Source organism: Diadema antillarum, unplaced genomic scaffold (genome assembly GCF_040938485.1).
Source record: "Diadema antillarum isolate AM-2024a unplaced genomic scaffold, OU_Dant_1.0 scf00000015, whole genome shotgun sequence".
Taxonomy (NCBI): Eukaryota; Metazoa; Echinodermata; class Echinoidea; order Diadematoida; family Diadematidae; genus Diadema; species Diadema antillarum.
In genome coordinates, this window is record NW_027270904.1 from 982,801 (window position 1) to 1,000,611 (window position 17,811).

Genomic DNA, 17,811 nt, shown 5'->3' on the forward strand with positions numbered 1-17,811 from the left:
CGCGATTTTCTCAACACTGAACAAATTATTCTAAATCCCACATTATTAAAGCCCATTTGCATTTCATTCTTTTCTGTTTATGCGAATTGAAATTCAATTCAATCTTTTTCAGTTAACCTGAGGATTAGCACGAACGCGACCCCCATATATTTTGCAAGGTTCAGCAGCCGGAATGCACAATGGCAAGTTTCGTCTTAGATTTGCTAACTTCATGGATTTATTTTCTCTAGACAATGACGTGCAACCCTAATCATGTCTGCAATCATTAATGACATGACATATAATCAGTTTGGGGGAGACTCCTCCATTAGAGAAAAAAAATTTACACTGCGGTACTATGATATCATGTCTAGACTATACATATACTATGCTATACTGGGTGTCCCAAAAAAAGCGGAACGGTAGATTTTCAGTACCTTGCGGTCTAAAAGTTATATATCTTTTGACATCATCACAAAGAGCATCTTCCGCAGAAGACTATGATACCAAAATCATTCAATTTGGTTCAGTACTTTTTGTTCTACGCTAATTTCTGAAAATGCAGTCATTGTCAAATTTCGCCGGATTTTTGCGACTTATGAGATAATAATTTGAGTGCGACACGCGATCCATACGCTGAATATTGTGTAAGCTCGGTGATCCATGTCAACAAAAGATACAGCTTTCACATTGGGCACGGGCCAGGAAAAAACAGTGTATGTGTGTGTGTGTGTGTGTGTGTGTGCTCCCAATATGAAAGCGTTATCTTTTGTTGACATGGATCAACGAGCTTACACAATTCACCGTATGGAACGCGCGTCGCACCCAAATTATTATCTCATAAGTCGCAAAAAATTGAAAATGACTGCATTTACAGAAGTTGGCGTAGAATAAAAAGTACTGAACCAAATTTAATGGTTTAGGTATCGTGGTCTTCTGTGGAAGATGCTCTTTCTAATAATGTCAAAAAATATATCACTTGTAGAACGCAAGTTACTGAAAATCCACCGTTCCGCTTTTTTTGGGACACCCGGTATACTATACTATACTATAGACTATACATATCAAGACTATACATAGGCCTATATGGTAGCACTTATTGCTACACTTCGAATTTGTTAAAGGGAAGCAGTCCTGAGATTTTCACTGTACTGATAATTAAGAAGAGTAAAAAATATAAACTTTCACCAATTTATACGCTTGGACATCAAAAATTGTCTCCGTACGCGATTTTTGAAAAATAATTCCTGCAAGCGATCGTGAAAGAGCCGGCAAAAAGATGCTACGTAGTGCATGCCCTACTCACCAAGTTGACAGCCGTGCATCTAAAAACCAATTTAAGTGTTCAAATGATTAGTTGCAATTTTATCATATAATGTGAAAGTTTGTGGTTTTATAATTTCAAACAAAATATTTCAAGCTTAGATAAATATAATTTACGAAAAATTAATATTGTAAACATAAATTTATATGTATTTTTAAACCAAATATACCATGAACTTGACATCAAATAGGCACGGTCGTTTTCTAGCTTCCGTCCGTGTTGCATACCTCTTAGCGTAGAAACCACTCTCGCGCGCAAATCCTTACCATACCAATGTACACAGTACACTCGACTCCGTCCAGTCAATTTTGGCATTCAAACCGAAGATAACCTGTGCATGAGAGAGTCGAATTCTTAAGAAAATATTGTTTGTATCTCAATATTTCTGTAAGTAGTCAGATAATCGCCTTTCCTCGAAAAAAATATGACGTGAGCCGGGAAGGATAAACACAGGGGGTCGTAGGGATATGATTTCGCTCCACTTTGCCGTGCATGTCCAGTCCGGCACTGGCAGCAGCTAGCTCAGTGGCACTGTACTGCAGTCCAACCCCGGCTGCAGGCCCACGGTAAATTAAACATAGCTAGCCACTTTCCTTACCTCTCTACGCTTTTTTCCCTTGGTTCTCTTCGAAGTCGATGCTCGAGGTGTTTCTGTTTTATAACTCATGTGAGCAAATGGTCAGGATTGCATCTGGTTTCAGGAGTTTTCTCGGCTTATAACCGAGGTCCACGTAAAAACATCGCTTCACAAATTGTCCACGCACAGGTAGGTCACAACACGATTTCGAGATTTTGTAGGCCCTAAGTTTCTTATGTTCGGCATCGTTGTACCGATATTTCCCAGCCATACAGCTCACCTTTCACGATACTTTTGTTGGTCTGGGACGGAAAAAAGGATTTTCCTGGGAAATTTTCTGCACGATTCGAGCAAAACTACTGATGTAAGATAGCCTGACCAGACGACGCTGAATGCGGTCGCCCCTGTAGTGTACTAGCAGGCCTGTGTAGAATCGTTTCTACCTACAAATATGTACACTCTGTACGTACTATAGAACATGCATGAGCGGCGGCAGGTAGGGCTGCAGCTGCGCTTGAGACTGGAAAAGTGCGAAGGGCAAACCGCGTACGGGGTGCGTACGCGTATCTACCGTAGATCTATCATCTAGTTGTACCGTCCACACGTGCGAATATAATACACAATACATACACACACACACAAACACACACACACACACACACACACACAACGTAGAAACAATGTCAAATACGAGTCGGAGTAGCCACCGACGTCTTCATGCATCCGGGTAAACTAGGGAGCGTGCGTACGGATAACGAGCAGAACACGGCTGGGAAGAGTTGTGCATCGACGACGTATGACTCTCCGCCAAGACTTGCTCATTAGCATATTCACCATGCAGAGTCACACTTTTTCAATCAAAATGTTCGAGCTTATTTGGTGATTTTAAAGTTTGTTTTTGGTGAAAGTAGTTCATTGGAGGTACCAACAACAACATATTTTTTTTAATTTCGTGAGGACTGTGTCCCTTTAATGATTATTTTGAAAAAGTGGTAAATTGAAAAACAAAAATGAAAAATGTAACTAGAAACAGATTTCACAGAGTGAACTAATACATGAAAATGTAGGTTAAGTAAAAAAGATATGCTAGACATAAATTACACAGCATCATATTTTAAGAAGTGAGGGTATTTCTATCTTTGCATGAAGAATACAGGGGATAGCGCGAACGCAGATCCCCGCTACCATAAATTATACGCCCGAGTTCCCCACGTTTGGGGGAATCGCAAGGTTCAGCAAGCCGGAGTGCAATGGCAAGCCTCGCCCTGGGAGTGCGTCCTTCTTGATCAACGCAACTCCTGCGCCAGGTAAGTATGCTTAAAATTGGTGAGAAGAAATTACAAGTCTAATTCAAATTACAATGATACCGTGGTTACTAATTCCTAAGACTTTCTTCAAAAACTTAATGTTAGTCATCTTATTGTAAATGTAATTTTTTCACGATAATAAGAAAATAATAATCTTCTCCATTTGACCAAATTTTCCCAATTATCTATTCAGAATATTGGTTAAAATAATGAAAATGCAAGCAATATTGGGTGGTACGTTGTTCACTTACGGCGGATTGTAAGTACCGTGAATATTCATGAGATAGCCCTATGACTAATTTATGACGTCATGCCGTAGAGCGCGTGCGCCGTAGCGTACCCTCTTTGCCCTTTGTTCGATGTTCGCCAATGCATTGATCTGCACGTAAGTACTATGTAGTGACGATTTGGACTTCCTATCATTTATTTTGTACTGTGTAATATTCACAGTCCCCACTGGTCACAGTCGCTTTGGTTTTCGTATTAGTGAGAACGTCAGATTTCTTGTCACACATGTTGTATATGTGCCAGTTCAGCCGGCAGGACATGCGTGTATTGGAAAAAACAAAACAAAACAAAACGCTACTTTTTTAATGTACAAGCCGTGAAGATGGTTCGGGCTTCGAAGATAGATTGACTTCAAAATCAGTTTGAGATCCTCTCAAAAAGTTTAATCGCTTGTGATGCAATTTTGCCATACTCATATCTAGCTTTAAATGGCAATCAATAAAAATGATCACTCAAACCAGAATGCACTGCAGGCGTTCAGTGCGTATGATGTAACACTATCTGACTATATCCTTTGAATTCTGTTCCAGCAAACGTTAGTCTCCAAACAGAAAGAGTAAAATTTGTTAAAGCAAAACCATGACATTTACATCAAAATCGGACCTAAAGTAAGGAAGCTATGACATTTTAAAGATCCGCAAATTTTTACAAAACGGTTCCCGAACAGTAAGTGTTTTGATATCTGAACATGCAAATGAATCAGCTGATGACAGGTTGGTCAGCCAAAGACTGGTCATGAGTGACCATTGACTCCTGACATGACGCCAAAGGGGAAAAAAGAGACGAAGATTGACAGGTGACTAGGCGTAAAACGATGTGTTGATTGAGTAGAGTGTAACTTACCCGTCGACTGATAGACTTTGATTGCGAAAGCAGAAGCACAACAGCAACAACGGGCTTATCAAATAAGCAGCCCAGCGCCCTAACTCCTACCCCCCCCCCCCTCCCCGTAATCCGATACCATTACTTTGAGTTACTGTCGCGCGAGCAGATCTGACGCGCGAGCTGTGAGAGGTAAGATTAACGAGCGTCAATCACTGTTTGATGACAGACATACATGAGAAGACCCTGACAAATTGATGTTTATCTGTAATGACAAGTTGCAAGCACCTTTACCATTATTTCCACCTCCCTGCTTTTGCCGGACAAGGGAGGTCCACCTCCCTGCTAGGTCCATGTTTTACCATACATGGCCCCGTGGTTACTAGTAGTGGTGGCACAGAGATTTTTATAGGGGTATAATCTCCTTGTTGTGGCGACTGTTTCCACTAGATTGCACTTTGTAATATGAGGTTTGGTGTCAATTAATTTTTGACACGTCTTTATCATAAAAATCAATCATAATTCAAAATAGGCCCTATACGTTTCTAACTCTTCAGTATCTGGAAGCTTCTTCGGTGGCTCCGTAGTCTGATAAAACCTTCATAATGTCGATCATTGCCCTCATCCTAAACTAGTAATTAATTTTAATATCTCCACTCATCATATTTGCTCTCGTAACAGATTGGCCAGCAAAAATAAATTAAAAACATTACAGTGGTGCATGTTGCATGTTATGATCTCTGGAAGAGAACACTACAAATCGTCTTAATCTTATACTAGTAATAGTTAACGAGATTAATTGATCAGAGCGATCACTGCGTGGTTGACTCAAGGAGGTATTTCTCATACCTCCCTGGTTGACTCTAAGGATTTGTACCTGCACACTGTACACCCAGCACTTGACAAGCACGAGGTACTATACAACATCGATTGACACCGCACATGGATTGTGTGCGACTGTGCACATGCCTGTGCCCGATGCTTCGAAGCACCAAATCTGTGACCGCGTTGCTCAAAATTCTGTATGTGGCTGAAAATACGTAACTCGCAACTCATCATAACAATCAAATGACCTTTCTATGAGTAATGTTTTGAGCATTTATCAAACCTGGAACCAATGTAATGGGGTCATAGATTACGTGTTTACGGGAAATTATAGATTCCAAATCTTAAAACGGAACTCTGACGGTGAACATTGTTCATCACCGTGTCAAATCGCAAGGTTACGTAGTGGTATTAGTCCCACACGTTGCATTTGGTGTCCACAAGAGACCGTTTCGGTAATGTATCAGCATTCATGGATGTACTTTCACTACGACAGGCTGTAAAAGTAGAAACATACCATTCTATTCATCTGCAAGGGAGGAATCAGTTAGCACTCATCGATTGTTGCTAGGGAGGGTATGCTTTGTGTCATAACATTTAATGCATAACAGTACTGGTACTTTCTCAATCAGCAACAAAATCAAAAATTCTCGTGGTCTGACAAAAATGGCACACCTGTCTCAATTCATTTTTACGCATAAAATTTAGTACGTACGGATGAGAGTCTGTGATAGAGCAAAGATTGGTATTTAAAGGCCTATACAGGGAATAATTTCTCTTCTCGAAATTGAATAGCAACTTTAGTGGATGGACATGCATTTTGAACAAATAGCGTACAGGTTATATTATAAAATTTCTATGCGCAAGTGACATTTTATACAGCAGTCATACCAAAATGCATAGCAAATTATGCGATACCAGCGAAATTATTCTGTGGTATAATATTGTTGTTTTTTTTCAACGCGTTCGGAAAGTGTTATGAGATGAGACAGTACCGAATCACGGCCTCTACACTCTCCGCAGCGCCGACAACAAAAACTGTAGAAATTGACTCCGTGGATGCTTCTTTATAGACATTGGAAGTGTCTTTTAAACCTTTTAACAGACGTAAGTCGCTATAATATAATAGGTATGATAGGAGTTTATTTACACGAAATTCCGTAAAAATCATCACTCATTTTTCATCACAGAAATTAAGGATAATTCTATAGATTATTGTCAGGAGTTTTTAAAGCAAAAATAGATAAGCATAATTTATATAGCGTATGTTTAGTTCCGGTGTATCACAAAACATCCTACCATATTAGCGTGATAAAGCGTAAAATGTAGGGAGACATCACTAATTTTCTCAATAAAACAAATCTGGAAACGGTTTATTCTATCAAAAAAAAAACCAATTCTATTTAAACTATTGTTCACATTATCTTTAAATTTAACAACACTTAACATCGATTATACTGATTACGTTTTTGGCATTGGTTATTTCCATCCCTAACTCACATTTTAGAACTACTTTAAAACACTAAGGCTGGGTTTTTGTTTCATCTGCAATGGTTATAAGTTAGTACCTTTAAGGTCTGCTATTCAGCACAAGCTCCTATAGAAGAGCTGACTCCAATACTTGCTTGAGTCATACTCTATGTCACCCTCTCCCTTTCCTTCTTTATTAAAGGTCCTGTTTACCATTGGGAGCATGCAGTGATTTGATAAATGTTCGAGAAAACATCGCATTTGATGCATAATGTGTAGGTCAGCTGTATCACAAAACATCATATCTATATATACCATGTAAATATTTCGCAGTAAAGCCTTAAAGGGATGGTATGTATATTATAGTATTGGTTGAGGTGACTTTTTGACAGATACTTAGAAGCCACTTTATGAATTGTTAAAAGGCATACAACTCCAAGAGGAATTCAAAGTTTACTTGATGAAAATTGGTTTTGACATGGCTTAGACGTAAGAAAATAAAGTAAAACAAAATGACTCTAATAAAAGATGGGTCCCACCATAAATTAGGACTGCTTTGTTTTGGATATCTCAGCCATTTCAAAATCAATTTTCGTCAAATAAATTTTAGATTCCTCTTACATTTATATGCTCTTTCAAATTTCACATGAGGTTTCTAAAAAATTACCATCAAAAGAAGTTGGAAATCTGAAGCCCCATCTCAACTGATACTGTACCATCCCTTTCAACAAAACAGAAACATTTATAAGAAATTTCATTTCTCCAGGAGTTCTCATCTTTATAATTTTCCCCTTTTGTTCCATGTATAGTCAAACTCTGCTTTAAGACATGCAAATAAGGTCATACCAGGGAGGTGAGTCTCACCTCCCTGGTCATATCAACAATGGAAAAAGAGGGCCTTCAATGAACAATGTCCACGTATATTAGAACACAAAGAATAATTAATTCATTTTCTTCTTTTTTTCCAAAAAGATGAACTGCATCCAGAGGGCACTGTGTTTTTGAGACATCAAGAAGGAAAAACATGTATGTGATCAAACGAATAACAAGCTGTCAAATTTGAGGCACAAGATTATATTCACTATAACATGTTAATAAAATGCGATGTTTCTCTAGACGAAGCGGACTTCGGCTTGCCAATTTATTTTCACGTTCTGACATATTTGCTAAGTCCCTTGATTACCTATTTGATAAGCCGTCCAATAAGTCTACTTCACTGGTGATAGGGTATATGATAAGAATAGATTGAACAAATATCACTAAAAACGGATGTATATGTAAGATGAATGTTAATACAGTGACAGGTACGGGATTAACGATGAAAATTTGTTATATCATCATAAGGATCGGGGTAGAAACATGTTGATATTAACACCAATGAGGAGAGAATGATATCAATGTATTCATGATAATAATTATGATAATATATGGTTTATTGTTCAAATACAAAATAACAATCCATCAGCTCGAAGGCTGATACGGTTGCTTTATACAACGGACTCACAAGTAAAATTTATGTACAATAACACTTAATTTATGCATGAAAATATATGATAGATACACATCAGACCTATACAATTCAATAATGGAATATTTAGGTAAGTATTGCAAAACAAGAACTGGGATCGAGGATTGTACAAGGTAAGGTGGAGAAAAAAGAACATAGACATAGGCAGTGAAAAAGTAAGAGTGGAGAAATAGATCCAATGCACAAACGCATGAACGGTAAAAGCAAAGGACATGACATGGACATAGCATAGGCAGGAATGGGAAATAAACATATTATATCCATATAATAAACAACAAATGGACACTTTATCTCTGTTTTTTTTACCCCTTCTCAGTTTTCATTACATGACGTAATTATTTGAGTCCAATTACAGCAAAAAGATAATGTCTACTGTGTAGAGGGGTAATCCGTAATAAAGACCAATTAAGTATATGAAAACCCTATACATAGATAGAAATTACACGTAAAGTTGGGGTCAGGATAATCACTTCGCTATCAAATAGAGTCGAGATTAAAATTTTCCCTCTTGACCCGGACCTCTTACCAAGGAGTCATTTCACGATAAAAGGATGCGTGGCGGTATTGAGTGTTTCTCCTTCTTTACGGAACTCGAAGAAGTCCGCTGTGGCCACTACCAGACAAAAGGAGCCGGACGGTGGAAGAAATAAATCGATGGCAGAAAGAAAAATAACACCCTCTTTACCTGCGGGGCAGGGTCTTTTGATCGCAGTACCAGACCCAATCCGACATTGATTGGTAACAGTCTGACTGCACTTTTTGTTCGGGATTTCGAGTGGATTGGAAGATAATAGTAATAAGTCGCAACTCGACATTCTCTCGCAGGTATTCCTATTGTGTGGCTGCACCCCGGCAGCTCTCTTCCGCGTGTTGGTGGGGGACTAGCGGCTAGCAACTCGTTCACTCGACTGGGGTGCCACATTTAGTTTACTTCTCGAACACGAAAGTCGTGGTGGCGAAACTTCTGAATGAAGTATGATTTGGGTTATTGTCCGCCTGGAATCTTTCAGAATGGATGTGAGTACTGTATATGATTATTTTTGAAAAGTATTATTCGAGATTTATTTAAATAATTATCAAAATGCCTTAAACCGTTCTTGAGTGAATACTTGGGGCGTGTAGCTGCATGTTCACTTGATATGACTGTGCAAAGTGTATACTTAGGCTGTACTTGGGACTTATCATGTAACTGGTCGTCTGGAAAGAGATGTTGATTTGTTTTACTATGCAGCCAAAAAGCAGATTTCACAGGATGTGATTGAATGTCCCGCTACCAAACTTCAGATGGGAGATTTCCAAGTTGTATTCCAGTGGGAGTTTTCTAGGGGTAGACTGAAGTACGGTAACCATGGAGGCGAGACGCCGGGGCCAAGGCGCGGGTCGCACAAACACGTTATAGGGTGATTCGACTCGCTGAGCACTCGCTTGAGCGTTACACAGCCAGAGTGAAACTTTACACGCCGGTATATGACAGGAATGGGAAACGGAACTTCGGTAGAGTACGGAGAGGGTGCATAGGCACGTAGGGCTTTAGTCAATATTGAATATAAGCAGGAGTGATTTCACAAAGCAGGGGTCTCCTTTGCCAACACGGGGTATTGAGATCTTGTGTGTCATAAACTGCTGATATTCAATACGGAAGCAGGTGCGAACATAACACTGGGACTCGTCTGTGTGTGTATGAATGTGGTGAGTGTTTTAGGCCTGCGTTTATGATAACATCTGCGAGCTTCATATTTTATTTCTCAGTACCCAATCGTCTTGCTTCTGCAATAATTTTGTGAAATTATTCGTCACCATACTGATGCCATGTCTGCGAATTTTCTTTAAACGAGAAGGGATGAAAAAGTATGATGACCTGAAGGCAATTACAGAATAATATTAGACCGGGGGCCCAGAAGATTTATTCAGCTGAAAAGGGTCACACTTTTTAATGGTCTCATCATATAAGGATGTGTCCAAGGGTCAATAAAATGAATTGCTGGCAAGTCACATCCTGTACCGTAAGCCTAGGGACCACAAAAAGGGACCCCGAAAAATGGATTTATTCAGCCGAAGGGGGTCACGGACAAAAGTTGGTGGATATTGTTCCTTTGGGTGTACTTATCATGAAAACAGCAATGCCAGCTATTTTATCCTGTACGGGGCCCCAGACAGTAGCCCCATAAGGCCCTACAAATATGGTGTTATTCAGCTGAAAAGGGTCATAGCTAATTTCTTTTGCAATGGAAGTAGTTCCCATCAGAGATATCCAAAACACCAATGCCAGCTATTTTATTCTGTACGGGGCCCTAGACAGTAGCCCCAAAGGGCCCCACCCCCCATAGGCGTACGTACAAACACACACAAACATTGATTTTATTCAGTTGAAAAGAGTCACGGCTAATTTCTTCTGCAATTGAAGTAGTTCCCATCAGAGATATTCAAAACACCAATACCAGCTACTTTATCCTGTACGGGGCCCCAGACAGTAGCCCCATAGTGCCCCCCCCCCCCCCATAGGCCATACGTACAAACACACACAAACATTGATTTCATTCGTGCAGCTGAGAAGAGTCACGGCTAATTTCATTTGCAATGGAAGGAGTACCAATCAGAGATATCAAAAACACCAAAGTCAGTTATGTTATCCAGTACGGGGCCCCGGACAGTAGCCCCAAAGGAGCCCCCCCCCCAACACACACACACACACACACACACATTAGTTTCATTCAGCTGAAAAGAGTCACAGCTAATTTCTTTTGCAATGGAAGTAGTACCCATCAGAGATATCCAAAATACCAAAGCCAGCTATTTTATCCTGCACGGGACCCCAGTCAGTAGCCCCAAATTGCTCCCTCCCCCCCCCCCCCACACACACATTGATTTTATTCAGCTGAAAAGGGTCATGGCTACTTTCTTTTGCAATTGGAAGTAGTAGGCATACTCATCAGAGATATCCAAAACACTAAAGCCAGTTATTTTATCCTGCACGGGGTCCCAGACAGTAGCCCCGAAGTGCACCCCCCCCAAACACACACACACACACACACACACACACACACACACACACACACACACATACACACACACACATTAGTTTCATTGAGCCAAAATGGGTCACGGCTAATTTCTTTTGCAATGGAAGTATACCCATCAGAGATATCCAAAGCACCAAAGCCAGTTATTTTATCCTGAATGGGGCCCCAGACAGTAGCCCCAAAGTGCCCCCTACACACACACACACACACACACACACACACACACACACACACACATACATATATATTGGTTTCATTCAGCCGAAAAGGGTCACGGCTAATTTCTTTTGCAATGGAAGTATACCCATCAGAGATATCCAAAGCACTAAAGCCAGTTATTTTATCCTGTACGGGGCCCCAGACAGTAGCCCCAAAGTGCCCCCTACACACACACACACACACACACACACACACACACACACACATATATATATATATATATATATATATATATATATATATATATATATATATTGGTTTCATTCAGCCGAAAAGGGTCACGGCTAATTTCTTTTGCAATGGAAGTAGTATCCATCGGATATCAAAATACCAAAGTCAGATATTTTATCCTGCACGGGGCCCCAGACAGTAGCTCCAATGTGTTTTGCTTTATTCTCTTTATTGTTTGCATCTCTTCTTCTTAAATATCGCTCCTTCGTCTTCATTTTCGCGACAACGACAACGCGTCCTCCTCCTCCTCATCATCATCAGTAGCCCCAAAGTGCCCCCCCCCCTCCACATGCACACACGCACGCACGCACACACACACACACACACACACACACATTAGTTTCATTCAGCTGAAAAGGGTCACGGCTAATTTCTTTTGCAATGGAAGTAGTACCCATCAGAGATATCCAAAATACCAAAGCCAGTTATTTTATCCTGTATATGGGGCCCCGCACAGTATAGCCCCAAACACGGGTAATTTCTTTTGCACTGGAAGAAGTACCTATCAGAGATATTCAATACACCAAGGCTAGTTATTTTATCCTGCACAGAGCCCCAGACAGTAGCTCCACAGTGTCCCATCCACTACACATGTACTGTGAATCAGCTGAAAATGGTCTGACAAATTCTTTTGTAACGTTAATACTAGGTGTTTCAAAAAACATTTCCCACTTTTGATTCTTAATAATTCATAAACTATATATCAGATAACACTGTCATTGATATGAGTAATAGCTGAATACTGTACAATTTAGTTGAAGGTGGTTTAAATATGAAAGCATAAATCAGTTTCATGAAATCCATGATTAATTTCACAGTTAGGTTCCAGATTTTGCTCTATTTTCAACCCTCTGTACAAAATTTCACTTTGCACAGGGGTCAATGGGTGTGTATGGGAGTGTGTGGTTAACACCTGACAATGGTCCTGAACAATGGCCAGGGTTTGAATGCTTCATTATTTATTCATGAGAAATTCCACTGTCACAACTAGTCTTTATTCAGGCTCTGGCAGTATCTGTGTAAAGTCAAACACCTGCCGATACTGTCTTTGAGTCGCGACAGTCCTCTCCCTACTTCTGAAAAACGAAATTACAATGAATACCTTCTGTTCTATCGTAAACATGGTGACAGGAAGAAAAGAAAATCAATTAGAGTATACGCTCTTGTGTATATGGAGCCTTAAATAAATCTACTGTGAAACAAATCGCCCCAATGATAAATGCTGCTGAACTCTTTACCAAAAATGATCTCTTTTTATCGAAAAAGCGAAAATTTGTCAGACTATTTAACTAGTATACATAGACAGTTGTATAAAAATGAGGAACTTTAGATCATTAAATGCTTAATTATATCCCAAATTTAGTGATATGTGAAGCAAAATTTGAAAATGATTGCCAGCTGGAATGAAATGTGGTGTTTGCAAGCACATGGAAACATGTGCTTACTTTTTCCATGTGCATGCATTTTACCCTTTACCGAGCATGAATTCAGACTAGCAGTGCCCAGGGCAATCAACATGAATTATTGATTAAGCATTCATGTGCCAGGGAGCGCGAGACTGACGCCCAGTCAACAGGTGGTTCAGGCATGTCCATTGTTCAGGGCCATTGTCAGCACACACTCACATACACATCATTGGTTTCTGTGTAAAGTTTATTTTTGTACAGAGGGTTAAAATTTGACCAAAATCTGAAACCTTACTTCAAAATCAATCTTAGATTTAATGAAACTGATTTATGCTTTCACATTCAAATTACCTCCAACAAAATTGTACACTATTCAGCTATTACTCATATCAATGACTGTTTTATCGGATGAACAGTTTCAGAATTATTAATGATCAAAAGTGGGAAATGTTTTTTGAAACACCTAGTATCAGGGCCTACTGAACAGAGATATCACAAACACTAAAGCAAGTCATCTTATCCTGTATACGGGGTCCCATAGGTTACAGTAGCAAAACACTCAAGAAATTTGCAAAGGAAGCATACTTCTGTATAGTGCACAACCAAGATGACCATATTACGAAAATCAGTCATTTCATCTTATACTGGGCCCAGGTTACAGTAGCCATAAAGTGCCCCTTCCCCACATAATTATTATGACATCATTTAGCTGAAAAGAGTCATAGTTGTTTTTCTTTTACTATCGAAGTAGGCCTTAGTTTACATCATAGATACCCAAAACATCAAAGCCAGTTAGGTTTTCCCAGCCAATTTCGCACTTTTGTTGGTTCATTTGATAGAAGGTTCAAATTCGTTAAATGGGTATTCAAAGTGGCTGGTACCCTACGTTCATTCAAATTCGCCTTGACTTGCCGAAAAGGGTATTTCAGTCATTAAATTTCGCGAAAGACAGTCAAATTCCAAACGTGTTCATTCAAATTCAAATCATGCTATTTCTTTGTTTCAGATCATTTTAACATGTCTTTCTATGTGTGTTTTCGTTTCATCGATAAATTACTGTTATAAAGCAGTAAATGTATCATATTTCTTATCTAGTATAACTGGATTTGGTTTTTCTGTAACCAGACTGGTAACGCTCCTTCTCTTTCATATACATGTAGTAATGCAGATTAACTTCATTTTTATAGTCATGACAGCACAATAGATACAGACGTATATCTCTAGAAGACATAGAAAGAATTATTAAACAAAAAAAAAAAAAACATTTGAGGATCATAACCTTTACTTCTTGGAACTGGCCGACCGCTCGTAATAAAGCGCTCGTAACGGCCAGATAATTTGTGGCTTCTTACTTCTTTGGATTCAAAAAGCACGTTAAAAAAATGGTGTCAAAGTCTCTTAAACGAATACGAAAACATGAAATGCTATGATGCTTACAAAACAATAACTACGACGAAAGAAAATAAGGAAAGAGGCCAAGCATGAACATATCTGTTTAATTGACTGCAGAACATGTTAAATTAGATGGCCAGAAATCAATTTGAATGAACGAGCGCAGCATGTAATCACGTGACTATATCATTATGAATTTATGAATGAACGGATAGTGGAATGGTACTTGTCTTATATATGGATTTCAGTTGAAAAAGTGTTATTTAGAATAAGGTTAGAGGTAATGTGAATGTTTCAAAATAAATTTGAATGAAGAGATTAATATGACATTGAACTACCATGTCATCTAGGCGAAATTTTTGCTAAATTTAATTCAACATTAAAGAATTCGATTAAAAGAGGTGCGATATTGGCCCGGATGCACGGCCCTTGACAGGTATAGCCCCAAGGTATTCCCACCCCATATGAATTAATTGTTTTTAGATGAAAAGAGTCATGTATGCCTATTTTCCTTGGCAGTGGAATCAACAGCTGAGATACGTAAAACACAAACCCATCCAGTTAAGGGGCCCCCAGCCAGTAGCTGGAAAGTGCTCCCGTATTATTTTATTCTAAGTGAAAAGAATCACTGCTGTAATTTCTTTTGCAATGGAAGTAGTACTCAAGGAGGTATCAAAAACACCGAAACTAGTTATATAGCTGTACGGGGCCCCACGGAGTGTTCCTAAAGTGTCCCCACATGTAATTCCACTATCAAGATCTGCATCCCGATCTATTCAATCTGTCAGATCGGGAGAGAGCGGCAAAAGTGTACGGGGACCGGGAGCATCGTAGCATCGTTTGGGTGATGGGGTTGGATCTGGCAATTTTACAGATCGGGAAATTTTGAACTGGTTCAAAATTTCTTCCTCATCTCCCCATCAAGATTGACCTATTTTGAATCGTAGCTCAAACGGGGAGAGAGCAGTGACAGTGTAAATACCGCGGGATGAGCGTAACAATTCCAGGTTTTTCTGACCGTAGTAACAGCGGCACAAGAAAGGGAAATATAGTCTAAACTAGACACCGACGACATGGTCCCGCTGCCGCGCCGCTTTCTTAATCAAAGCACGACCTTCCCGCTTTAACGACGCTCTCACTAAGTTCTCTACTCTCTTATAAAATCAAGGCCTGTTCCTAACGACGCTTCATTCCTGCTTCGATAACGCTGTTGGCCGCTTTAGCTACGCTGTTCCTACGCTTTCCCAGACTCAATTATGCACGTCTTCCACTCTCGCCGCTCTAAAATCGAATGTAGCCGATACGCTGGAAAATGTTTGCCAGAACAGCAAAACTGATGATGATGAGGAGGACGCGTTGTCGTTGTCGCGAAAATGAAGACGAAGGAGCGCATATTTAAGAAGAAGAGATGCAAACAACAAAGAGAATAAAGCAAAACAATTTGGAGTTACTGTACGGGACCCCGTGCAGGATAAAATATCTGACTTTGGTATTTTGATATCCGATGGATACTATTTCCATTGCAAAAGAAATTAGCCGTGACCCTTTTCGGCTGAATGAAACTAATATAATATATATATATATATATATCTGTGTGTGTGTGTGTGTGTGTGTGTGTGTGTAGGGGGCACTTTGGGACTACTGTCTGGGGCCCCGTACAGGATAAAATAACTGGCTTTAGTGCTTTGGATATCTCTGATGAGTACTGTATACTTCCGATTGTAAAAGAAAGTAGCCGTGACTCTTTTCAGCTGAATAAAATCAATGTGTGTGTGTGGGGGGGAGGGGGGAGGGGGGAGGGGGAGGGGGTAAGGGGGCAATTTGGGGCTACTGTCTGGGGCTACTGTCTGGGGCCCCATGCAGGATAAAATAACTGGCTTTGGTATTTTGGATTTCTCTGATGGGTACTAATTCCATTGCAAAAGAAATTAGCCGTGACTCTTTTTCAGCTGAATGAAAGTATTGTGTGAGTATGTGTGTTGGGGGGGGGGGGCACTTTGGGGCTACTGTCTGGGGCCCCGTACAGGACAAAATAACTGGCTTTGGTGTTTTGTATGTCTCTGATGGGTACTACTTCCATTGCAAATGAAATTAGCCGTTACTCTTATCAGCTGAATAAAGTCAATGTGTGTGTGTGTGTGTGTGTGTTTGTACGTAGGGCTTATAGGGGGTGGGGCACTTTGGGGCTACTGTCTGGGGCCCCGTGCAGGATAAAATAGCTGGCTTTGGTGTTTTGGATATCTCTGATTGGTACTCCTTCCATTTCAAAAGAAATTAGCCGTGACTCTTTTTAACTGAATAAAATCAATGTTTGTGTGTGTTTGTACGTAGGCCTATGGGGGGTGGGGCCCTTTGGGGCTACTGTCTAGGGCCCCGTACAGGATAAAATAGCTGGCATTGCTGTTTTCATGATAAGTACACCCAAAGGAACAATATCCACCAACTTTTGTCCGTGACCCCCTTCGGCTGAATAAATCCATTTTTCGGGGTCCCTTTTTGTGGTCCCTAGGCTTACGGTACAGGATGTGACTTGCCAGCAATTCATTTTATTGACCCTTGGCCACATCCTTACATGATGAGACCATCAAAAAGTGTGACCCTTTTCAGCTGAATAAATGCTCTGGGCCCCCGGTCTATATGTTTATAATTTAGGTTAATGAGTGCATGTGGCTTACGAAAGTAAAATGTAAAGGCTGTATAGTCCTTTGCGGGATTATCGTAAGTGCAATATTATTTATGACCCATGCTAACTAGGCCCCATGACCTTGATCGGTGACCTTCTCTCCACCCTATCACGATTCGCGTACGTACGCACAGAAGCTAGGTCAAGTGCAGTGATAGGGGAACAGGTGAACATCACACATATTATTACATACCACCACCGCCACCACTACCACTACCACTACCACTACTACTGCCACCACCACCACCGCCACTACTACCACCACCAACACCACTACAACCACCACTATCACCACCACCACCACTACCACAACACTACCACCACTACTACCAGTGGACACCTTTTTCAGTGCGATCAATGTCTTTACCTCCAACCCATGATCGTTATCACATGACCCATGAGAAATCTATTCCACAAACGATAAGACTATAATGAGTGTATAAAATTATATAGAATGATCTCTCACACTTATAAAAAAAAAAAGACCTTCTCAAGGTGACGAGACAGAGCCATGCAACCTCTCCCGTCTCCGTTGATCCCTCTCGGATCTTTTCATATAATTATCATGATTATTTTGAGTGCAACTGAGTGCAACTGAGTGCAACTGTACATAATGTTCAAATTGACTTTCATATTATAAAGAATGACACAAACACACACACACACACACACACACACACACACACACACACACAATGGTTCCTATAGCGATAAGACTCGAATTAAAATAAAGACGGCTG

At 40.1% G+C, this 17,811-nt stretch overlaps 1 non-coding gene across 1 annotated transcript; it reads right to left on the reverse strand.

Annotated features, from left to right (window-relative positions):
• Positions 1–3,033: 3,033 nt before the first annotated feature.
• On the reverse strand, positions 3,034–3,195 carry LOC139724951 (U1 spliceosomal RNA). The gene has a single exon (XR_011710501.1). It is a non-coding gene; the product is annotated as a U1 spliceosomal RNA (small nuclear RNA).
• Between the last annotated feature and the right edge of the window lie 14,616 nt (positions 3,196–17,811).